We start from the raw sequence: 25,381 nt of genomic DNA, 5'->3' as shown, positions 1-25,381 counted from the left end.
TGATGTGAAGAGCAACACGATCCAGCATTGTGCTTCAGAGAGAGGGGGTGGTTTGAGTACAGAAGCCGAGCCTCAAACTGGGGGGATGGGAAGATTAAAGAATGGTCGGAGGAAGAAAGCAATATTATGTCACCACCTGTATTGCTGCACCCACAGGTTACAGGTGTCCTTTAATCTGTGTAGCATTCACCTTGTGTGGAGAAGCAATTGTGAAACCCTGGGTCTATGTACCCTCACCTACTTTTAGTATTGGATGTTATATTCAGTAGGAAGGTTTGCGGTTTGACATTTTTGCTTCATGATTCACTTTTCTGATCACTTCTGTCTGTTTTAGATTTTTTTTTTTTCTTCCTCGGACCACATAGAGACCAGACCCATACTTTCATTGGTCCTTATTCATCCATTGTAACCGATCCATGAGACTGAGCGTGTCCTATTTTTATCCATATTGTGAATCAAACTCTGCCACTAATGTCTATGGGGATCGGCATACAGCTAATGAAACGCTGTGTATACTTCAGACCTCCATTCACTTCTCAATGGTTCATTTAGCCATTGACTTTTGATGAGAGTAAACACAGATGTGTGAATGTAGCCTTAGTATAGCCCTAACTTTATATTCCAAGGGTTGTTAGATGTCCTGCAGTTTCATGTACAGACATTCTTAAAGGGACTGTCCGCCTCTCAAACAACCCCTTCTCGGTTCCTGTCATTACCCCAGTAAAATATTTATACTCGCCGCTCGTACCATTCTAGTGGTGTCTTCACTAGCTCTCCCCGAGGCTCACATGACAAACTAATCAGCTCCTTCACTCGCCCATCCTGTGCAGTGCATACATCAAAACATTCGGAGGAAGTGAGAGCTGCCGCAGCTGACACTTTTTCTGGATCTTGCAGCCATAGGAGGAGGGGAGATTTCAGCGCCAGCCGATTGGCTGCAGGGTTAGCGTGACATAATGTTGCGCAATCCCTGTGAGTCAGTGCTGGCACTACAGGTGAGTATAAGGTAGTGGACAACCCCTTTTTTTATTTTATTTTTTTTTTTTCTTCCTAATCAATTTTTGGGTACACTTGAAGGCTTTTTATTAACATGTAACAGTGCTACTTTTTAGGGTAGATAGATCCTGGACCTGTCCGGGACGATACTGATTGTATGGATTTGCAGACTTGTTTTGTCCAAGAGATGTGAAATTTGTGTGAGCGTGACCTTGTTGTGAGTTCACATTGCACATATGCATGGGATAGTTAAAAAAAATGATATCAGAAGTATCCAGTTTTCCTAGTGAAGGCCTACAAAGTATCTTTTGGTCTGTGAAGTCAATGTTAATCTTCCGGCCTCCCCGATGCAGCATAATACTGATTAGATAATTAGACGGCCTCAAGGAGAATTCCCAGAAGATTGAAGAAGGGCAAATTTTGTCCCGATCTACAAAAAATAGGAAAGATGGAGCCAGGAAACTGCAGGCCTGTAAGCCTTACTGCTATACCAGGAAAGATATTTGAAAGAATTATTAAACTGAATGTATGCAAGTATTTAAATAAGATTACAGTAATTAAGCAGAGCCTGCATGGTTTTGTAGTAAACAAGCCTTTCCAGAGTTCTCTATGGAAACATGAGGAGCAATGGAATGAAAATGAAAGTGAGAAGATACAGATTAGATAATAAAAAAAGTTATTGACTGTGCGGGTAAACAATGAGTGGAACAGGCTGCCATGAGAAGTGGTAAGTTCTCCTTCAACGGAAGTCTTGGCCCAGAGGGTGGACAGACATCTGTCTGGGATGATTTAGTGACTCCTGCATTTAGCAGTGGGTTAGACACTACTATTTAGGTTCCTTCCAAATATTAACCTTCTATGATCGATATACTAGCTCTCTCATTACCAACAATCGTTCCATGTAAACGTTTCCGCGATCTAGGAAATGCTTCTTCGCTGGGTGATCGTGTCGAAGAGCAGCATTATGGGTTACATTTCTGTGTTTTTTTTTTTTTTTTTTTTTTTTGTTTTTTTTTAAATTTCCAGAACTCCAGAAGGCCTACAAAAATGTGGAGCGCCTAATCCTGTATTGGGAGCAATGTGTCTGAGCCCCATGTGTGCTTGGTATCGTACAGCAGCCCAGCAGTTCAAATCTTAAGAGTTCATTAATGATCAGTGTATTTCAACTCAACGATTACTTTTTATATTAAAATTTGTACACTCTGTAGATAGGAGAGTGCATCCTATATTCTTTCCAGCTGGATTTTACTTCTATAAGAACGGAGGTGGGGGTGAGACTGACTTCTCCCAAATATCCGCAGTGAAGACAAATGTGTTTGAGGATCTGTGGTCTGAATGATTTGTCAGAATATCTTTGGATACTGTTATTCCTTGTGCTGTAGGTTCTTGTCCCTCTCCCATGAACTTGCAGGCAGCGGATGGCAGGCTGCCACACAGTTGTGTTTCCACAGATCGCGATACGTGTTCAGCGTCTAACATGGGAGTAGGTTTTTACACTAAGAGCCTACACACTCGCACACTATTTGTTTTTCTGGTCTATTTTCGGTAGCCTGTGTGGAACACGCTAGGCAGCAATTCCCCACATTTTTCAGTAATTGACTCCAGTCAGGCCTTTGCATGCCTGCCGGGAGTGTTGTTTTTTTTTTTTTCCTTTTTTTCCTGAAGCTCTTCTGTGGATTGCATTAAAGCAAAAACACATTTTCTCCTTTACAGAGGTTTATTCATTATGCCGCACCTCTGGTGCAAGTGATCTGGAGGCCGCATGATGTTTGTTAGAGTAAATCTCATCGCTCTTTACTTTTGGGGGTGGGATGAGTTTATGGTTTGCAGATTGTGCTTAACAGGGATACAGAAAAAAAAGTTAATATTGGGGTTTTCAAAGTAATTTCTACAAGTGACTAAAAGGTGTTTAATTTTTTTTTGTCCTTTCTCCAATATACATTTACAAGGATTAGAACCTTTTGATGCCAGAAACACTATACAGCTGCTGATTATAAGGGTAATCTACAGGTAAATGACACTTAAATCGTGTATGTCAGGCTTAATGAAGATGTGGCCACAGGGGGGAAAAAAATGAAGTTTTCTCTTTGCAGCTGCTCACCTTGTCAAAGTGGAGGTGCATAGAGCAACCCCCTCACTACGTATGATGCACAGTTAAGTCATACGTTATGTCCCTCCCTGCCTCTGATGTGGGTTCGCATGTTGAGCCAACAGATGATGGCTGATTTAATTAGCCATCATGTGCCTTTAACAGCCGTGGGGGATGCGGAGCTTTGCCCACAGCGGTCGCCAGTTAAATCCCTCTGACTTAGATTGAGTTAATTCGACGCACTCATCAGTGCTCCCATGACATGATTGCGGGCTGCTCAAGACCTCTGTGCTTATCAAGACTATTCTCCTGTGAAAGGCGGCGTTCATGGGAGACCTTGATTTTCACTATACGGATCAGTGCTGTAGCGCTGCTATATAGCAAAAGAGATTGGACTATCGCAGCTTCAAGTCCCTGAAGATGACTAAGGCTATGTGCACACGTTGCGGAATTCCCGTGGGAAAATCGCATTTTAAATTCCCGCGATTTTCCCAAGGAAAAACTAGCGATTTGCAAGCGTAATTGGCTTGCAGAATGCTAGCTTTTTTTTCCAAGCGATCTATAGCATCGCTTGGAGAACTGATTGACAGGTTGGTCACACTTATCAAACATAGTGTTTGACGAGTGTGACCAACTTTTTACTATTGAGGCTGCCTATGCAGCATCAGTAGTAAAAAGATCTAATGTTAAAAATAATAAATAAAAAATCCGGGTTATATTCACCTTCCGGCGTCCCACGCAGCCTTCCCGGGCCTCAGCGATGCTCCTGTTCCCAGTAATGCCCAGTAACGTGAGGAATAGGGACCGCTACAGTATCGCGAGACCGCGACGTCATCAAAGGCCTCGCAAGGCATTACTGGGAACAGGAGCATCGCTGGAAGGCTGCACGGGACGCCAGAAGGTGAATATAACCCGATTTTATATATTTTTTTTTTTTTAATTCTATTTTTTACAGGGATTATGGTACCCAGAGCCCGGAGGACAGTCTACTCTCCTCCGGACTGTGGGTACCATCCGCAAATGTTCTTCTTACTTTTCACATGGTAGGCACAGCCACATGTGGAAAGTAAGCAGAATAATGCATTCCTATGTGGGCGGAATCCCCGCGATTACGCAAAATTAATGTGCATGCTGCGGATTTTTCTGTGACGCGATTCTGCCTCGGGAAAATCTGCAGCATTAGCACAGCATTGCGGAATCCCATAGGAATGCATGGGATGCTGTTTTTTTTTGTTTTCGTGGCAAAAACGCGCGTTAAAAACCGTGACGTGTGAACGCAGCCTAAATGCTTTAAAAAGAGAAAAATGAAGAAAATGTAAACAGCTTAAAATACTCCCATTTAAAAATAAAACAAATACACATTTGGTATTGCTGCACTACTAATTCCGATCGATCAAAATTTAAGGCGCCACAACGTTGGAATTAAAAAGAAAACAAAATGGTATTAACCAAAGACAAACATAATTAAATGCCCCGCAGTAAATAAATAGCACAAAGCGTAAAAATATACGGTCCTTAGTTACCATGTTTTTGATCAAAAAAGTAAAAGCCTTTGTCCATTTTTTTCTGTTCCGTGGCTAAGTGTGACGCTGTGCTCACACACTGCATGCACACCAGTTTATATCCCAGTTCATACCTCTTGCGTTCTGTCTGTTGGCATCCTGTGCATATAAAGGGGTGGCCGCCTTTCCTTTGAGCTGGGCATTTTGTTGATGTGGTCTCCCATGGCTGTGTCCTCTAGTTGGGCGCAGTCCCTCTCCGCCCTCATCTACCTGAATGTCACTTGATAAACTGTAAGGTTTTTAATATTAGCGTTGGCCCTGTCCCAATTACAGTCACCGTGTAGAGGTGGGATAGCTTTGGCATTTTTTTTTGATAAATAAATGTTACCTACTTACTGTATATATTTATGCACTATGCTATTTATTTACTGCATGGTGTTTAATCATTGTCTGGTCTGTCTTTTTTTATTTTTTTTCAACTTTTTTTCTGTTCAGTGGACAAGTGTGTGTTTATATGCTGCACGCACACCAGTTTATCCCAGTTCATACCTTTTTGTTTTTCCCCCAAATGGTATAATTAGAAACGTCCGCTCCGGGCGCAAAAAAAAAAATCCTTAGACAGCCCCATATCCCGAAAAAAAAAAAAAAAAAATTAAACCGATACAGGTTCCGCAAACTAACGACCCTCGCAATTTATGGTTTTTTTTATTCCTTTGGTTTTTTGGTCCCCCCCCCCCCTTTTTTTTTTTCCCCACCACTTTATCACATTAAAAATCCACACATAAACAATACATAATTGGTAGCTGCACAATCGTACTGACCGGGAGAGTCTTTTTGCCCAGTCACGTTTACTGTATATTGAACCAGGGCTGTGGAGTTTGTATACAATGGACCAATTCAGACTCCTAAAATATGTAATCATTGGATACAGTAGTTCAGTGGCACTGTAAAAAATTTTAAGAATTTGGGCAAGTTATGAAATGTCCTGTTCTATTGCCGGTTGTAGGATCTTGACTTTTAGTTGAGATGAATCTGTGCTGCACTTTATGCACATTCTCAGTGCTGTGGGGTCAGAAATTAAGGAGTCGGAGGTTTGGCTTGACAACTCCACGGCCCTGTATTGAACGTGGTAAGTAACCCCCACTGCCCCTGAAAGAAAAGAAATTGCACTTTTTTTTTTTTCCACTGGGAACCCCCCTCCTTTACAATGTATCACATGATAAAATTAATGGGGTCATTCAAAAGCACTTGTCCGGCAAAAAGAAAAGCCATCACACAGCTATGTGGACGGAAAAAGAAGCTATGGCTCTTGGAAGAAATGGCAAAAAAATGAAAGCGAGAGATGAAAATTGTCCTGGTGTTTAAACGGGTATTCCCATCTCCAAGATCCAATTCCAATATGTAATAGGGGTAATAAAAATACTATTAATAAAATACCTCCACTTAAAAATGTAGTATAGTTTTTCTGATTCACAATGTTTTTCTTCATGTACAGGTATTGGAGGACCTTAGCTAGCTTGTGGTCTTAACCATGGATGCCACCTAGCTGTCACTATATCATTGGTTGTAAGCAAGGTTCTGCAATGCCTGCACATGAGGAAAGACATAATGAATCAGAAACTTTACTACATTTCCAAATTGGGGGTATGTGCTAATATCACTATTACACCTACTACATATTAGTGTAGGATCTTGAAGATGAAAATACCCCTTTATTAGGTGTGAAAAAAAAGCCTAACACTTCAGTTTACTATTAATAAGCTCACCCCAAAGGACTCTTTTGGTTTGGGCAGATGATCCGGAAGTGGCAGCGCTTTGTACTCAGCGCATGTTTGCTGCATCCAAAGCGCAGCCGTCTATTATGTCTGGTGAATCTGCATGTGTACCCTGAAGAGTGCATATTCACCGTGTCCAAAACATTCTATTGGTGAAATTTCTCTGGCGGAGACTAGCGTCTCCGCCAGAGAAATTGGCATGTGGTTTGGAAAGATGCACCACATGTCATTCTCTGCGGGTGAGCCACAGGAGTCTGACGCATAGTGGATATGGGATTTCTTGAATCCCATCCACTATGCTGTAACATTTCGACTCTGCTTAGACGCTCCACGAGTATGCAGCGTCCAACCCGCAGTGTTGCCTGAAAGTCTGCACATACCCTACATCATCCGTGATAGGCTTGAACATTTAGATACAGGAACAACTAAAGCAAACTTCAGCATTGGGGGGGCGCACATGACCTTGATCAGTGAAACTTAAGCTTTAAAAGGAGTCGGTCAACCTCAAATCTCCTCTTATACAGTCATATAGAGCACTTGGACCCTATAGAAATCACCTCTATAAAATAGTTTTTGGGACAGCTGCATATGCAAAGCAGGATGAGCTCGCCCACACTGTGCACGCTCACTTCAGGTACTGCTCGCTTGATTCAGGAGGCGAAGTGTGCGTTGACTGCTTAACCACTGTAAGGGCTCATGCACATGACCGGTTATATCGGACCAGTGCTAGCTTTGGTTTTCATGTGCCTATGTCAGATTGAAATCTGCAGTGCAAGTCTAAGGGTGTGTGCACACGCTGCAGATTCGCAGCGGATTTGGCCCTGCGGAACAGCCGCAGAATTAGCTGTGTTATACAGTACCATTAAAATGAATGGAAAATGGAAACTGCAGTGCAGATGCTGCGGAATTTTCCGCGCGGATTTGCTGCGGTTTCAAATCCGCAGAAAGAATTGTCGTGTCAATTCTTTCTGCGGATTCTGCTGCGGTTTGCCATATGCTCCACTGTAGAGGTGATAAACCGCAGGGCAAAACCGCAGGCTAATCCGCAGATTAACTGCAGGTCTTCTGACCTGCGGATCTACCTGCAAATTTTTACTAAATGCGCGCTGAAAAATCCGCAGACCATTCCGCAGCGTGTGCACACACCCTTATTGGCCATAGGAAACATCGGACTGCACTCAGATGACATACAAGTGTAGTCCATTTTGGATGGACTAACATGATGGAGAACCCCCACCTCACCTGAGAAATGAATCCCATTTAGATCAGAAAAATTAAACCGCTTTTGTCAGATGGAGAGAAAATCTTGTGACATTCCCCTATGGTGCATTGAGAAGCTTGCTGAAAAGCTACGAAAGTACAAACTATACTGCAGGGCTGTGTTCCCTATATGACTGTATATGTAGTTTAAAGGGCCTGTCACACTAAGCGATATAGCTAGCGATATCGCTATAACATCACTGGTTTTTGTGACGTTATAGCGATATAGCTAGCGATATCACTATATCTGATACTTACCTCCGACCGCTCCCCCGCTGGTTATCGCTGATCGCGTGAGAACGTCCTCGACCGTTTCTCGTCGTCAGCTTCCTGCAGTGGAGACGAGCGACTCGTGGACGCGGGAGGACGTCAGGATCGCCTCGTCTTGACAGGTAAGTAGCGACCCCCGACCCCTGCGATGTCGCTGGTGAGATCTGCCTGTTTGGCAGCTCACTAGCGACCACTTAGCGATGCACCAGCAATCCTGACCGTGTCATATCGCTGGTCGGGATCGCTGGTGCATCTTATGTTGGGTTTGTGTGGCCCAAATCCCTTTCGTGTAGTCTGTGATTGTCAGAATGGGGCCTAGCATGATCTTTTATGTTTTCGAGAGACCCCCATTCATATCAGATTGTTGGCAGATTGGGGCCACTTTAATCAAGTGTTTTTTGTAGTCTGTTTCCAGTGCATTCATAAACATTCTGCCAGTGGCTTGTGAAGCTGATACCACACACATCCATAGGATCAACTAAATGGGTTACCTACGCTTCCTAGGTACATTTTCCAATTTAAGGTTAGAGGCTTTGGGGTTTTTTGTTTTTTTTTTGTGACATTTTGCAAGGTTAATCATCACTATGCACTCTTGGGTTATTTGGCTTCTCCTCTTGCTGCTATGGTGTAAGAAAAGAGATAATGAAATTAATTTTCACAGATCACAAGACTGATGGCCTTCCAGTTGCCAGGATACTGAACCAGAATAAGCAAAGACCTCTGCAATCCTTCCTGCGTGCAAAGCATTCGCGGCTCACTAATACGTTTTCTGCTGAACGGTATCGGGGCAAGTTGGATGGTGTTTTTCTCACCCAGAGAAAAATACATGTTTAGGCCAGAGCTTTATTCTGAATGGATGGCTCGGTAACACGCCTGTCTCGCCTCCACCACCGTTGCCTGGTTTTATGATTGCAGAGACTTTGTCCATGTATGTTCTACACTGTGGTGCATGTAAACTGAGCAGCTCTGGTGCCTTATTTCCTGCAGTGTTCAGTGCGTGGGGGATTGGAGCAGGCGAGCGAGTGAGACCGGGGATCTCTGCACACCAAATTGCCTCATTTAAATTCCAAGGTCGCTCTGGGAGGTTTTCAGAGGAAATGTGAGCCAGTCTTATCTAACGAAAATGATACTAGAGATTTTCATGTTGGTTTTTGGGGCAGCTTTCATGCTCAAAATCTATGCTGCATTTACACGTGAAGCAAGGCAGAAACTGAGTGAGCGCTCTTGTTCGTGGCGGCTACTCTACTTGTATAACAACGGTTTAAGCTGCTTTTTTCTTTTTGGGGGGGTGGCATGGATTTGCCCTACACCATCAATACATTTATTTGCATTAGTATAGAATATTTTTTTTCCTTTTTTATTTTTGACAAATATACCGTACAATTTATTTATTTATTTTTTTTTTGCGCTAATGGGGATTTTGTTTTGTTTTTTAGGGTCTTTTATAGCTTGGAGTTGAACACAGAATATTAGGTTTCCAAGGGTGATCACAGAAATTGTAGTGCATAAATTTGCAGTGAATGCAATTTGGAGAAGTAATCATCTTGAACTGTCCCACGTCCCTACAAGTTTACTGCTGTGTATCAAAGGCATTACCAAGGTTGGGGAATACTGCTTTTATGAAGGATGAGGTGCTTGGTCTATACAATATTTTAGGTCAGTGGTGCATGTCACCTTAACATGATTGCCCAGATTGTGTGTCCAATAGTGCATCTTGGTGCCGTCTCTCCCAAACTCCACCTCCCACCCAATACCATGTGGATGGCCGGCTACATGTCATCACCTGGGGAAATGCATGATTAGTCAGGTTAGGTCACCTGCTTCCATTGCCCCACGGTCCAGTTCTTTAGGTTTCGTGCTCTTTGCAGACTTTCGATGGTTGACCAGAATCTACATGGGCTCTGACCAGTCTGCAGCTACATGGTTCCATACGCAGTGAGTTCCCATGATGGATTTGCAAGAATATTAGTGTTCACTTCATCTGTTAGGGGTTTAGTGGCTCCAAAAATATATATTTTTTTTTTCGTAGGTCCATTATTCCAATACCCTCATAGAATCGTAGAGTTGGAAGGGACCTCCTGGGCCATCTGGTCCAACCGCCTGCTCAAAGCAGGATTCGCTAAATCATCAAAGACAGATGTCTGTCCAGCCTCTGTTTGAAGACTTCCATTGAAGGAAAACTCACCACCTCTTGTGGCAGCCTGTTCCACTCATTGATCACTCTGTCAAAAAGTTTTTTCTAATGTCTAATCTGTCTCCTCCCATTCAGTTTCATCCCATTGCTTCTAGTCTTTCCTTGTGCAAATGAAAATAAAGATGATCCTTCTACAATGTGACAGCCCTTCAGATATTTGTAGACAGCTATAAAGTCTCCTCTCAGTCTTCTCTTCTGCAAGCTAAACATTCCCAAATCCTGCCACCTTTCCTCATAAGACAGGGTTTGCAGACTGGTCAACATTCTGGTCGCTCTTCTCTGAACTTGCTCCAGTTTGTTGATGTCGTTTTTTAAAATGTGGTGCCCAAAACTGGGCACAGTATTCCAGATGAGGTCTGACCAAAGAGGAGTAGAGGGAAATAATGATTTCACGTGATCTAGACTGTATGCTTCTGTTAATACATCCTAGAATTGCATTGGCCTTTTTGGCTGCTGCATCACGCTGTTGACTCCTATAAAGTCTGTGATCTATTAGTATACCGAAGTCTTTTTCACATGTGCTGTTGCTTAGCCCTATTCCTTCCATTCTGTGTATGCTTTTTTCCTTTTTATTGCCCAGATGTAGTACTTTGCGTTTTTCCCCGTTAAAAACCATTCTGGTAGCTGCTGCCCACTGCTCCAGTTTATTTATATCTTTTTTTAATCCTCTCTCTCTCTTCTCTAGTATTAGCTATCCCTCCTAGCTTTGTGTCATCAGCAAATTTAATCAGTTTACCCGCAATTCCTTCATCTAAATCGTTGATAAAGATGTTGAACAATACATGGCCCAGGACAGAGCCCTGTGGTACCCCACTTGAGACATTCTTCCAACTGGATGTGCAGCCATTTACAACCACTCTTTGGGTCCGATCACTAAGCCAGTTATGAATCCACCTAACAATTTCCTTGTCCATTCCATACTTAGTTATTTTTTCAATAAGGATTGTGTGAGATACTTTGTCAAATGCTTTGCTGAGGTCAAGATATGCTATTTCTACAGCATTTCCCTGATCCACCCAATGGGTGATTCTGTCATAGAAGGAAATTAAGTTAGCCTGACATGACTTATTAGTTACAAACCCATGCTGGCTCTGTTTAATCACTTCATTCTTATCCAGGTACTGACAAACATGTCTAATTTTCCTGGTGTAGAAGTCACTCACCGGCCTATAGTTGCCTGGGTCCACCTACTTCCCCTTTTTGAAGATGGGAACAGCATTTGCTCTTAAGTCTTCTGGGACTTCTCTTGTTCTCCAATAATTTTTCAAAGATTATGGAGAGGGGTTCTGAAATTTCTTCTGTCTCCTTCAGTACTCTGGGGTGTAATTCATCTGGACCTGGAGACTTGAATTCATTTAGGTTAGCTAAGTGTTTCCTCACTTTCTGCTTATAGATATCCTGGATTCTTCTATTCCCTTAATAGGACAGTGAAGAACAGTTGATATTACGTTTCCTTTCTGGGAGAAAACAGATGCAAGATAGGAATTTATAAGTTTGGCCTTCTCAACATCCTGTCTTACCATTTCATCATAAAAATCCTATAGCATCTTTGACTTTTCTTTTTTACTTCTGACATAGTCCCAAAAACCTTTATTATTGCTTTTGATGTCTCTTGCATGCCTCAATTCATTGTCAGCTTTAGTAATCTGTTTTGTGCCCTGCAGGTTCTGCAGACAGCATTATATTCTTCTTTAGATATGCCTTTGGGGAAAGGGATTAACGAATGGTGGAAATCACCATACAATATTGCAAAATGTATTGGTGCTGATGGTAATTGTTTTTCATTTTCAGCTCAGTAAATACCTTTTCCTTTATATCCATGTGTATCAAGGGGAACAATCGCCGTCCCAGGGCCAACCACCCATTGATTCATGCTCCATCTCTGCCCGCCTTGGCCGTGTGGCATGTAGCCTTGTGATTATGCTGCCCACTTTAATGCTAGTGAGATGATGCATCTTTAAACAAGAAATTGCTGACTGATCGTAACCAGCTTTCTAGAGCATTAAAGGGATCAATAATACAACCTTATGATATAACTTCCCGTAGCAGGCACATTCTGCGATTGCTTCATAGTAAATATAGAGGACTGTGTCGCAACACACTGTGACTGCCACATGCTGCTCTCATGGACATTATGGATATGAAAACAATTTTTTTTTAATTTCTTTTATTGTTTCCAAGTCTTGATACTTTAGCTAATAGTGAGAAATTATGATCCCCACCTTTTTTTCTCCTATACACATCCATATTTCTTTTCATAGTATGGTGTTGATGTAGTCAACAAATGCTGTAGAGATCGTCGCGACTCTCAAATCGTTTCCTCGTCTCTTGCATCATAAGCCAGTTTAGTCTTGTTGTTTTATTTTTTTTTTATAGCGGAAGCAGGACCACTAGGTGCCCCACACAGACTAGGGCAGAGCATATACTCCATGTATATGTTGTCCTTGGGCTACAGTCACATCTGTTTTCCTTTTTTTTTTTTTTTTTTTTTTTTTTTTTTTTTTTTTTTTTTTAACATCCGTGTAAAACAGACAATTATTCTCCAGTCTCATCCGTATTGTATAGGAGTTTCATCCAATTTTTTTTTTTTTCTCCGCAGTTTTAAAAACTGGAGCTGAAGGGGGGGTATACTTTCTGGAGACTTTAAAAAAAAAAAAAAGATGTTTAATGGCCAAACCTGATCCGGCTTACCGATGAACAAGGAATGCTATGAATCTCATTGTATCGGACACACTGATCCCTCTGTAAATCAAATGTGTTATTGATAAGTGTAGCTATGGGTCTATGTGCCGTCCGCTTTCTTTGTTTGTTTTTTTTGACAGCACACGGACGTGTGTGACAGATGTGAATACAGCCTTGGTCAGATTAAAAATCAGGACTCCAGTGGAGCAAGACAACAATGCTAACCACTGAGCCTCTTTGTGGACTTATCTTTCTTTAAATTTTACACTATTCGTGTATACTTGCCACTATATACACTGCCTGTATATTAATAGACGGTGATGTCCCATTGTAGGTTAATTTGACTAGGGATCAGATCCATACTCCAACCCCACTTTTTTCCCAGTTTGCTGAAGCGAAAGAGAAACACCACTGTTCCCTACATAATAAATATATATATATATATATATATAATATATTTATTTTTTTAAATTGATCGTTTAAAACTTAAAACTAACTTGCTTTCCCTCCCAATCTGTTACTAAACCAGGGGGTCCATGGAGTCCTGGAGTACATTTGACTATTTCATAACCATTTTTCTAGGGGGGAGTTTTGTCTTCTGTGTAACAATGTAAGGGGGTTGTAAATAAAAAAAAAAAAAAAGGCTATGTCTGTTGTTGCAGGTTTGCTTAGGTGTGATAACTGCTTAATGTCTCCCTTTTGGATCCAGCGCTGGCTGCACCGACACAGGATGAGGAGACTTCAGCAATCCACCATCAGCCGGACTGCAGCTGCCTGTGATTGACTGCAGCTTTTCAGGTCATTTGAGCAGTGTCTTCAGAAAAACTTTTGACCGCTGTAGCCAATCACAGGTTGCAGCAATCCTGCAGTCTCCTTTTCCTGAGTCCGTGCAGGCCGTGGAGCAACCCACGCTAGATCCACATAGGAGCCCGGTAGGTGAGTATCACTTGTTTGGTGGGAGAGAGATTCCGCACCCCAGCTAATGGTCCCTGGGTAACTTTTGGGATAATTCTAAGAGTTTCTATGGAAGATATATTTCTTACATTAGAATGTGGTAGTTTTTCTGTACCATGTGCATGGATTTCTGCAAGCCCTGTTGAATTGATTGCAAAGATTGTCATTGGGCAATTCTAGGGCCCCAGCACTGAAAAGCACCCTTCATCCCTTTATCTTCTCCACCTTATTTTCTAATAGTCCTTTCCTGGTTTGTACATTGACTTAAATGTAATTTGTTTTACTCATAGCGCCAACAGACATTTTTGGCACAGTCTCCATTGGGGCTCATAACCTAGACATCGGCATGTCTTTGAAGTGTCTGAGGAAACCCAGGCAAGCACAGGGAGAGCATAAAAACTGCTTGCAAATGTTGTTGTTGGTGGGATTCGATCCCAGGACCCTAGCGCTGCAGTGCTAACCACTGAGCCACCATGCTGCCCCCATTTAGAAGTACCGTATTTTATCAGACATTATGCTAACCTAACTATGCGACCATTCTTAGTGTTAAGGCCCCGTCTCGCTAAGCGACTTACCAGCGATCCCGACACCGATATCAAGGTGTCAGGATCGCTAGTAAGTCGCTATGTGATCGCTGGTGAGCTGTCACACAGACAGCTTCACCAGCGATCAGCACAGCGATGCCGAGCGCCCGGCATCGCTGGCCATCCTGTAAAAAATAGAATCAAAATAAAAAATAGTTATTCTCACCATCCGATGTCCCGCGCAGTCTTCCGGCCTCTCTCCACGCTCCGGTCCCAGTGATCCTTTGCATGAATGACCGCGAGATTTCACGGTCTCGCGGGATAACAAAGTCTCGCGGTCATTCGTGCAAAGGATCACTGGGACCGGAGCGTGGAGAGAGGCGGGATGGCTGAACGGGACATCGGAAGGTGAGAATAACTATATTTTTTATTTTTTTTATTTTTTTACACCTGATCGCTGGTCTCCCGCTGTCACACACAGCGATGTGTGCTGGCCAGCGGGAGACCAGCGACCAAAGAAATGTCCAGAGATTTCTTGCAGCGATCAGCGATACCGGCAGGGGGGCCGCTCGCTGATCGCTGTCACACACAGCAATCTCGCTGGTGAGATCGCTGTTACGTCACAAAAGTTGTGACTCAGCAGCGATCTCGCTACCGAGATTGCTTAGTGAGACGGGGCCTTTACACTTGACACTTTCTGTAAAGTAAATAAAAAAACAACTTGCTGTCAGGAACACCACACTGCACTTGCTCACTGAGCACAGGTTGTCTTACTCAGGACACGTGCACTGGCTCATAGATACCTGTGGAGCAGGGCAACAGCAGAGAAGATGAGTGCCTCAGACCCACAGGACCTGAAGCATGTGACTGCTGGGGGCGTGGCCTAAACTCACGAGAGTTAGGAGCTGCAGGAAAACTCATAGAATGGTAACTACGGAACAAAGTTACTAATAGGCATAGACAGGGAAATAAACCAGATCAGGCCGGGGTCAAAGCACGAGATAGCACGACAATTACGAAAGGGCAAGACAGAACGGATAGTCAAGACGTAGCCAAGAAGTCAGAAACCAGAGAAGCAGATACACAGTACATAATCAACAGGCAAACTCACAACGGGGGACAGAACGGGATCAGAACCATAGAAGCAAGCTATAAGACAACGAACAGACACACAGGGGTCACAACACTCGGCCAAAGGCAAAAGTATAACTGACAGGGATTGGAGTATCTCAGGGCAATAAAAAGCTCTGCCTGAACCAAAGAGAGGCCACAATAATTAACCCCAGGTGTGCAGGTCAAAGCCTGCACTGAGCTCAAGACATTAACCCCTGACGTGCAGGTCAAAACCTGCATCGGGATCATGACACTTGCTATTGAAGTTCCCACATTGTATTGTCAGCAGATTTCTGCCCAAATTATCAAGCTTGAATCTGTTTTTTTTTTATGGCCAGATTATGTAGTATGTGTGGTGACTGCACACGGTTTATGGCTCTCACGATTATGTGGTATATTCAGCTGTTGAGGTGTTATAACATTTCAGCTGAAGAGGACGAGCACATGAGCGCTGTATGAGCGGCACTTCTAGAACCAGACCTTTTTCTCCTATTAGTTGCTAAGCAATAACATAACAATTTATAAACCAATGTATTGATGTGTGAATGCGGTCATTAGCAGTCTGTAGTTAGTATGACGCGGCCGTAAACTGCATGTCGTGTGTAAATGGGAGTCTGGATATGTAGACCGTTCTGTGGCCTGTATGTGTATAACACGGTCTCCATGACCTGATCATGAAAACTGGTAACTCTTCATTCTGTAGTCAGAATCCTTATCAGAAATTGCTATTTCGTTGCCTTAGGGCCCCGTCACACATAGCGACGCACCAGCGATCCCGACAATGCTATTACCTTGTCAGGAACGCTGGTGAGCTGCCAAACAGGCAGCTTCACCAGCAATCAGGACAGCAACAGGCGGGTAACAAGCGACGCACGTAAGTGTCTCACTGGTGAGATCGCTGTTGCGTCACAAAACTTGTGGATCGTTGTGTGACTGGGGCTTTAGAACTGAGCCTATATCGTGTTTTTTTTTTTTTTTTATATTATATTATTGTACCTGTGATTTGATCCCCCATGCAGCAGATACATCTCAATTGATAGCGATGTTGCATTGAGTGTTGTGCCGAACAAGAAGTCTGATGATCCCTTATTCTGATCCTATACCCGACTGTGGTATAGGACTTTAATGATTACACATTGCAGGTCTTGTGACCTAAACTAACATTTATATATAACTTGGGGATGTAGATTCAGGTCCGCAGCCCTATAGTCAGTCCGTGTATCGACCGTGTATTCACAGACATGTGAATAGGGTCATTGTCTCATGTTCAATGCAAGCCGTATTAAGAGCTGTTCTGGATTATACTATTAGACACGTTTGACTGCATGAGGGCCTTTGTATTAAATCTCATGCAATAAACGTGGGCCATCATTATAGGCTGTGTACAGGATTCAAGTTCAGACTGCAGTTTTTATACAGCTTTTCTTAGAAAAGTGCATCACCAGGTAAATGAGGCTTAAAGAAAAACTTGTCTCTCTAGCAGGTGTGTGTGTGTGTATGTATGCGTACAAACCTCTCGTGGCAGCCTGTTCCACACGATCACCCTCACTGTCATTTTTTCATCTTTTGGTATCTAATCTGTACCTTCTCCCTTTCCATTTCATTCCACGTGCAGAGGAGTATAAGAATTATTCTAATACACACTGACTTCCCTTGAGATATTTGTAGACAATTAAGTCTCCTCTTAGCCTTTTTTTGCAGTCAAAACATTCCCAGATCCTTTAACCGTTCCTTGTAGGACATACTTTCCAATTTGCTCACTATTCTGGTTACTCTTCTTTGAACTTGCTCCAATTTTTAAATGTTTATTTATTTTTTTATTTTTTTAAATGCGGTGCCCAGTAATAGACGCAGTATTCCAGATGAGGCCTGGCTAAGGGGGAGGAGTAGAGGGGATAATTAACATGATCTAGACTCTATTTTTCCCTTATTACATCACAGAACTATTTGCCTTTTTTGCTGCTGCATCACACTGTTGACTTATGTACAGTCTGGTATACCCAAGTCTTTTAGTTCTAATCCGCCCATTCTGTAGATGTAACTTTTGTTTTTCTTGCCCAGATGTAGAATCTTGCATTTCTCCCTGTAAATACCATTCTACTAGTCGCTGCACATTGCTCAATCTTATCTAGATTCTTATGAATACTTGGTCTTCTCTAGTGTTGGCTATCCCTCCTAGCTTTGCATCGTCTGCAAATTTGATTACTTTACCTTGAGTTCCCTTATGTCCTTATCTAGATCATTTATAAAAATGTTGGCCAACACTGGGGCCATGACAGAACCTTGTCGAACCCCACTTGAAACACTTCCAATAGCATGTGCAACTGTTTGCCACCACTTAGTACAATCACTAAGCCAGTTATGAATCCACCTAAAGGGCCTGTCACACTAAGCGTTATCTCTAGCAATATAGCTATAACTTGTGACGTTATAGCAATATTGCTGTGTCTGATTCTTATCTCCGACCGCTCCCCCGCTGCTTATCGCTGATCGCACGAGAACGTCATGGACCGTTTCTCGTCAGCTTCCTGCGGCGCTTCTGTGGAGAGACGAGCGTGGAGCCGGGCGGGTGGACGCAGGATCGCCTCGTCTGACAGGCAAGTAGCAACCCCCGTCCCCAGCGATGTCGCTGGTGAGATCTGCCTGTGTGGCAGCTCACTAGCGACCACTTAGAGATGCACCAGCGATCCTGACAGCGTCACATGTCTGGTCGGGATCGCTGGTGCATCGCTAAGTGTGACAGTACCTTAACCGTTGCCTTGTTACATTTTTTTCAATAAAGTTAGTGTGAGATACTTAATCAAAGAATACTATGTCTACTGCATTTCCCTAATCCACCCAGTCAGTGATTCCATCATAGAAGAAAATTAGGTTAACCTGGCAAGACTTGTTTGCTACAACCCTTGCTGGCTCTGGTTAAATACAGCATTCTTGTCCAGGTACTTGCATGCTGTTGAATAATTTGTTCAAAGATCTTTCCAGGTATAGAAGGCTCACAGGCTTGAAGCTTCTTGGCTCCATCTTCTTCCATTCAGTTGTCTTCTCTTCATTAATAAGTGAAATCAAAAGGACTTGTACAAACAAGCAACTGTAATTTTCCACGAAGAGAAATTCTAAGTTCTGTTGTGTACAGCGGGTAGCCTAGTTTATAGGCCACTCTGCTTTATCTGTCAGTGTGGCTTGTGAGCTAGGAAAGGAGCGTGTGTTGCTCTGCCTGAGTACCTTCAAGTGCAGCTATGAAGCTTGCTGGATTCAGTTGCCTCCATTTAGACTGCAATTGCAGCCATGCTGCACGCCCGAACTGTCAAATCTTCAGGAGCGCACCTCCCCTGGCCTACAAGAAGCCAGGAGGCAGCGGCGTGGTGCAATCCTGAATAAAGAACCAATTTACGCAAACGTTGCAGTTGTATCCCAGCCATTCGTCCCTTGTGGGTGATTCGATCACTAAAGTCGTAGTCTTCAGGATTTTCACTGAGTAGTTGTGCTGTGGTTTTGTTTTGCCACTGTAGTGCAGAGTCTGAATGTAGCCTTATTTGGTCTCTGTTCATCTATTAGTGGAAACGTTGCAGCATTTACCTGCATATATTTATCATATACAGTTTGACAGATGTCCACGTCTTGGTCCTTCTGAAGAAGCCTTGCAGGGTTGGCCATCACTCCTTCCACAGCAGTGTTTTCCAATCTAAACCCTGCAGAGAATATAATGTAGTTGTCAACCACGTGCAATGTCTTGTGACCTAGTAGAGAGCTGGAATTTGCAGCCTTATTTCATCATACTCGCTCCAGTCATTTTCTCCTCCCTGTCAAACAGGTCTGTTGAACATAGCGCCTAGTTATGCCGTGCAGATGTCTGGGGAAGAGGGGGAGGTTGGGATTGAAATGCCTCCACGCAATTTTCCCATGCGTGGAGTCTGACCTTAATAAGATTATGTACTTGCCATATTGCTGGCAGTCCTTGTGTTCCTGTGTATTCTTGTAGTTGTCCCCCATGGGGAGATTAAAATGATACTGTGTGTTCAACATATTACTGTGATCCTTGCATCTGAATGTAATGTGACTGAATTTTAGCTTTTCTCCCCTCATGGTGAACTTTGTGTCTGCTGCATACACAATCTGACTTCCTGGGGGTTGTAAGAGGCTTTAGATAACGTGGGATAGTCCTGCCGAGGAGCAACGTGATGATGGAATCTTCAGCTATATTATAAATGTGCAGTGAACACCTTACTGAAGGCTATATAATGTGAAGGCTGCATATATTGTAATGTACAAACCATGCCATAGTATAGTATTTTACATAAAGGGCCATTCCTGAAATGGGCAGCCTGAACTCTGTACTATCCTGAAAGATGGATTCCTGTAGAAAGCAGAGGACAGCACTAGTACATAGACAATGAATGGAGTAGAAGTGGAGCGCGAATGCGTCCGCTTCACTCATAAGTCTCTGCACAGCCCAGTTTCAGACCCCTCTGATCCCAGGATCGCTGTTGGTCTAAGCGGTCAGTAAGGATATGGGAATAACTCTTAACCCCTTCACCCCCAAGGGTGGTTTGCACGTTCATGACCGGGCCAATTTTTACAATTCTGACCACTGTACCTTTATGAGGTCATAACTCTCGAACGCTTCCATGGATCCCGGTGATTCTGACATTGTTTTCTCGTGACATATTGTACTTCATGTTATTGGTAAAATTTCATTCAAATAACTTGCGTTTATTTGTGAGAAAAACGGAAATTTGGCGAAAATTTTGAAAATTTCGCAATTTTCCAACTTTGAATTTTTATGCCCTTAAATCACAGAGATAAGGCACACAAAAAACTTGATAACTAACATTTCCCACATGTTTACTTTACATCAGCACAATTTTGGAACCAAAATTTTTTTTTGTTAGGAAGTTATAAGGGTTAAAAGTTGACCAGCGATTTCTCATTTTTACAACACCATTTTATTTTTAGGACCACATCACATTTGAAGCCACTTTGAGGGGTCTATATGATAGAAAATACACAAAAGTGACACCATTCTAAAAACTGCACCCCTTAAGGTGCTCAAAACCACATTCAAGAAGTTTATTAACCCTTTAGGTGCGTCACAGGAAATTTTTTTGAATATTTAAAAAAAAATGAACATCTAACTTTTTTTCATAAAAAAAATATTTCAGGTTCAATTTTTTTTATTTTACCAAGGGTAACAGGAGAAATTGAACTGCAAAAGTTATTGTGCAATTTGTCCTGAGTACGCAGATACCTGATATGTGGGGGGGAACGACTGTTTCGGCGCATGGCAGAGCTCAGAATGGAAGGAGCGCCGTTTGACTTTTTCAATGCAAAATTGGCTGGAATTCAGATTGGACGCCATGTCACGTTTGGAGAGTCCCTGATGTACCTAAACAGTGGAAACCCCCTACAAGTGACCCCATTTTGGAAACTAGACCCCCCAAGGAACTTATCTAGATATGTGGTGAGAACTTTGAACCCACAAGGGCTTTACAGAAGTTTATAACGTACAGCGGTACAATTAAAAAATCATATTTTTTCCACAAAAATGATCTTTTCACCCCAATTTTTATTTTCCCAAGGTTAACAGGACCCTAAAAGTTATTGTGCAATTTGTCCTGAGTACGCTGATACCCCACATGTGGGGGTAAACCACTATTTGGGCGCATGGCAGAGCTCGGAAGGGAAGCAGCGCCATTTGACGTTTTTGGCTGGAATTGAGATCGGACACCATGTCGCGTTTGGAAAACCCCTGATGTACCAAAACAGTGGAAACCCCCCACAAATGACACCATTTTGGAAACTAGACCCCCTAAGGAACTTATCTAGATGTGTGGTGAGAACTTTGAACCCCCATGGGCTTCACAGAAGTTTATAACATAAAGCCATACAATTAAAAAATCATATTTTTTAAACAAAAATGATCTTTTCACCCTCAATTCTTATTTTTCCAAGGGTAACAGGACCCTAAAAGTTATTGTGCAATTTGTCCTGAGTACGCTGATACCCCACATGTGGGGGTAAACCACTATTTGGGCGCATGGCAGAGCTCGGAAGGGAAGCAGCGCCATTTGACGTTTTTGGCTGGAATTGAGATCGGACACCATGTCGCGTTTGGAAAACCCCTGATGTACCAAAACAGTGGAAACCCCCCACAAATGACACCATTTTGGAAACTAGACACCCTAAGGAACTTATCTAGATGTGTGGTGAGAACTTTGAACCCCCATGGGCTTCACAGAAGTTTATAACATAAAGCCATACAATTAAAAAATCATATTTTTTCCACAAAAATGATCTTTTCACCCTCAATTCTTATTTTTCCAAGGGTAACAGGACCCTAAAAGTTATTGTGCAATTTGTCCTGAGTACGCTGATACCCCACATGTGGGGGTAAACCACTATTTGGGGGCATGGCAGAGCTCGGAAGGGAAGCAGCGCCATTTGACGTTTTTGGCTGGAATTGAGATCGGACACCATGTCGCGTTTGGAAAACTCCTGATGTACCAAAACAGTGGAACCCCCCACAAATGACACCATTTTGGAAACTAGACCCCCTAAGGAACTTATCTAGATGTGTGGTGAGCACTTTGACCCCCCCAGTGCTTCACAGAAGTTTACAACGCCCGGGCGTGAAAATAAAAAATTCGTATTTTTTCCACAAACATGATCTTTTAGTCACCATTTTTTTATTTTCCCAAGGGTACCAGGAGAAATTGGACCCCAAAAGTTGTTGTCCAATTTGTCCTGAGTATGCTGATACCCCATATGTGGGAGAAAACTACTGTATGGGCACACGTCGGGGCTCGGAAGGGAAGTAGTGACGTTTTGGAATGCAGACTTTGATGGAATGGTCTGCGGGTGTGATATTGCCTTTGGAGAGCCCCTAATGTACCTAAACAGTGGAAACCCCCCACAAATGACACCATTTTGTAAACTAGACCCCCCCAAGGAACTTATCTAGATGTGTGGTGAGCACTTTGACCCCCCCAGTGCTTCACAGAAGTTTACAACGCCCGGGCGTGAAAATAAAAAATTCGTATTTTTTCCACAAACATGATCTTTTAGTCACCATTTTTTTATTTTCCCAAGGGTACCAGGAGAAATTGGACCCCAAAAGTTGTTTTCCAATTTGTCCTGAGTACGCTGCTACCCCATATGTGGGAGAAAACTACTGTATGGGCACACGTCAGGGCTCGGAAGGGAAGTAGTGACGTTTTGGAATGCAGACTTTGATGGAATGGTCTGCGGGTGTCATGTTGCCTTTGGAGAGCCCCTAATGTACCTAAACAGTGGAAACCCCCCACAAATGACACCATTTTGTAAACTAGACCCCCCAAGGAACTTATCTAGATGTGTGGTGAGCACTTTGACCCCCCCAGTGCTTCACAGAAGTTTACAACGCCCGGGCGTGAAAATAAAAAATTCGTATTTTTTCCACAAACATGATCTTTTAGTCACCATTTTTTTTATTTTCCCAAGGGTACCAGGAGAAATTGGACCCCAAAAGTTGTTTTCCAATTTGTCCTGAGTACGCTGCTACCCCATATGTGGGAGAAAACTACTGTATGGGCACACGTCAGGGCTCGGAAGGGAAGTAGTGACGTTTTGGAATGCAGACTTTGATGGAATGGTCTGCGGGTGTCATGTTGCCTTTGGAGAGCCCCTAATGTACCTAAACAGTGGAAACCCCCCACAAATGACACCATTTTGTAAACTAGACCCCCCAAGGAACTTATCTAGATGTGTGGTGAGCACTTTGACCCCCCCAGTGCTTCACAGAAGTTTACAACGCCCGGGCGTGAAAATAAAAAATTCGTATTTTTTCCACAAACATGATCTTTTAGTCACCATTTTTTTTATTTTCCCAAGGGTACCAGGAGAAATTGGACCCCAAAAGTTGTTTTCCAATTTGTCCTGAGTACGCTGCTACCCCATATGTGGGAGAAAACTACTGTATGGGCACACGTCAGGGCTCGGAAGGGAAGTAGTGACGTTTTGGAATGCAGACTTTGATGGAATGGTCTGCGGGTGTCATGTTGCCTTTGGAGAGCCCCTAATGTACCTAAACAGTGGAAACCCCCCACAAATGACACCATTTTGTAAACTAGACCCCCCAAGGAACTTATCTAGATGTGTGGTGAGCACTTTGACCCCCCCAGTGCTTCACAGAAGTTTACAACGCCCGGGCGTGAAAATAAAAAATTCGTATTTTTTCCACAAACATGATCTTTTAGTCACCATTTTTTTTATTTTCCCAAGGGTACCAGGAGAAATTGGACCCCAAAAGTTGTTGTCCAATTTGTCCTGAGTACGCTGACACCCCATATGTGGGAGAAAACTACTGTATGGACACACGTCGGGGCTCGGAAGGGAAGCAGTGACGTTTTGGAACGCAGACTTTGATGGAATGGTCTGCGGTTGTCATGTGCGTTTGGAGAGCCCCTGATGTACCTAAACTATTGAAACTCCCCACAAGTGACCCCATTTTGGACACTAGACCCCCCACGGAACTTATCTAGATGTGTGGTGAGCACTTTGAACCCCCAAGTGCTTCACAGAAGTTTATAACACTCGGACGTGAAAATAAAAAAATCATTTTTTTTCCACAAAAATGATATTTTTGCCCCCAATTTTTTATTTTCCTAAGGGTAACAGGAGAAATTGGACCCCAAAAATTGTTTTGCAATTTGTCCTGAGTAGGCTGATACCCTACATGAGGGGGTAAAACACTGTTTGGGCGCATAGCAGAGCTTGGAAGGGAAGGAGCACCATTTGACTTTTTCAACTCAGAATTGGCTGGAATTGAGATCAGACGCCATGTTGCATTTGGAGAGCCCCTGATGTGCCCAAACAGTGGAAACCCCCAATTCTAACTCCAACCCGAACCCCAACACGCCCCTAACCCTAGCCCTAACCCTAGCCCTAACCCTAGCCCTAACCCTAGCCCTAACCCTAGCCCTAACCCTAGCCCTAGCCCTAGCCCTAGCCCTAACCCTAACCCTAGCCCTAACCCTAGCCCTAACCCTAGCCCTAACCCTAATGGAAAAATGGAAATAAATGCATTTTTTTAATTTTATTATTTTTCCCTAACTAAGGGGGTGATAACGGGGGGTTTGATTTATTATTTATGGCGTTTTTTATGTTTGGCGGCTGTCGCACGCTAAAAGACGCTTTTTATTGTAAAAATAGTTTTTGCATCACCACATATTGAGAGCTATAATTTTTCCGTATTTTGACCCACCGAGTCATGTGAGGTCTTATTTTTTGCGGGACGAGTTGACGTTTTTATTGGTACCATTTTCGGGCACGTGAAATTTTTTGATCGCTTTTTATTCCGATTTTTGGGACGCAGAATGAACAAAAACCAGCGTTTCATGAATTTCTTTTGGGGGGGGTGCGTTTACACCGTTCCGCGTGCGGTAAAATTGATAAAGCGCTTTTATTCTTCGGGTCAGTACGGTTACAGCGATACCTCATTTAGGTCTTTTTTTATGTTTTTGTCGGTTTTATGCAATGAAAACTATTTTATATAAAAAATAATTATTTTTGCATCGCTTTATTCTGCGAGTTATAACTTTTTTATTTTTTTGCTGATGATGCTGTGTGGCGGCTTGTTTTTTGCGGGACAAGATGACGTTTTCAGCGGTACCATGGATATTTATATGCGTCTTTTTGATCTCGCGTTATTGCACTTTTTGTTTGGCGGTATGATAATAAATCATTATTTTTTGCTTCGTTTTTTATTTTTATTTTTTAAGGGGTTCGCTAAAGGGGTTAACTAATGGGACAGTTTTATAGGGCAGGTCGTTACGGACGCGGCGATACCTAATATGTGTACATTTATTGTTTTTTTTTTTTATTATTTTAAAAAAATGAATTTATTGGGGAATATTTTTTTTTTTTTTTACTAATTTATTTGGCGATTTTTTTTAATTTATTTTTACACTTTTTTTTTAATTTTTTTTTACTTTATTACATAGTCCCAGGTGGGACATCACTGTCCTGTGACAGATCGCTGATCTGTC

At 42.7% G+C, this 25,381-nt stretch overlaps 1 protein-coding gene across 3 annotated transcripts in view; it reads left to right on the top strand.

Annotated features, from left to right (window-relative positions):
* Window positions 1–25,381, top strand: part of ANKRD11 (ankyrin repeat domain containing 11) — a 200,830-nt gene that overhangs the window by 119,961 nt on the left and 55,488 nt on the right. The window contains exon 3 of one of the 3 annotated variants that reach the window (XM_073583604.1): window positions 9,329–9,492. The exons of the other annotated variants lie outside the window; for them this stretch is intronic. The gene's annotated coding sequence lies outside the window, so the exon portion shown is untranslated. The remainder of the gene's footprint in view (window positions 1–9,328; window positions 9,493–25,381) is intronic. 3 annotated transcript variants of the gene reach the window in all.

This window comes from Dendrobates tinctorius, unplaced genomic scaffold, assembly GCF_039654945.1.
Source record: "Dendrobates tinctorius isolate UK_male_01 unplaced genomic scaffold, ASM3965494v1 ptg000009l, whole genome shotgun sequence".
Taxonomy (NCBI): Eukaryota; Metazoa; Chordata; class Amphibia; order Anura; family Dendrobatidae; genus Dendrobates; species Dendrobates tinctorius.
The sequence above is the reverse complement of the archived record's forward strand: the minus strand, read 5'-3'. Positions and strand labels throughout refer to the sequence as shown.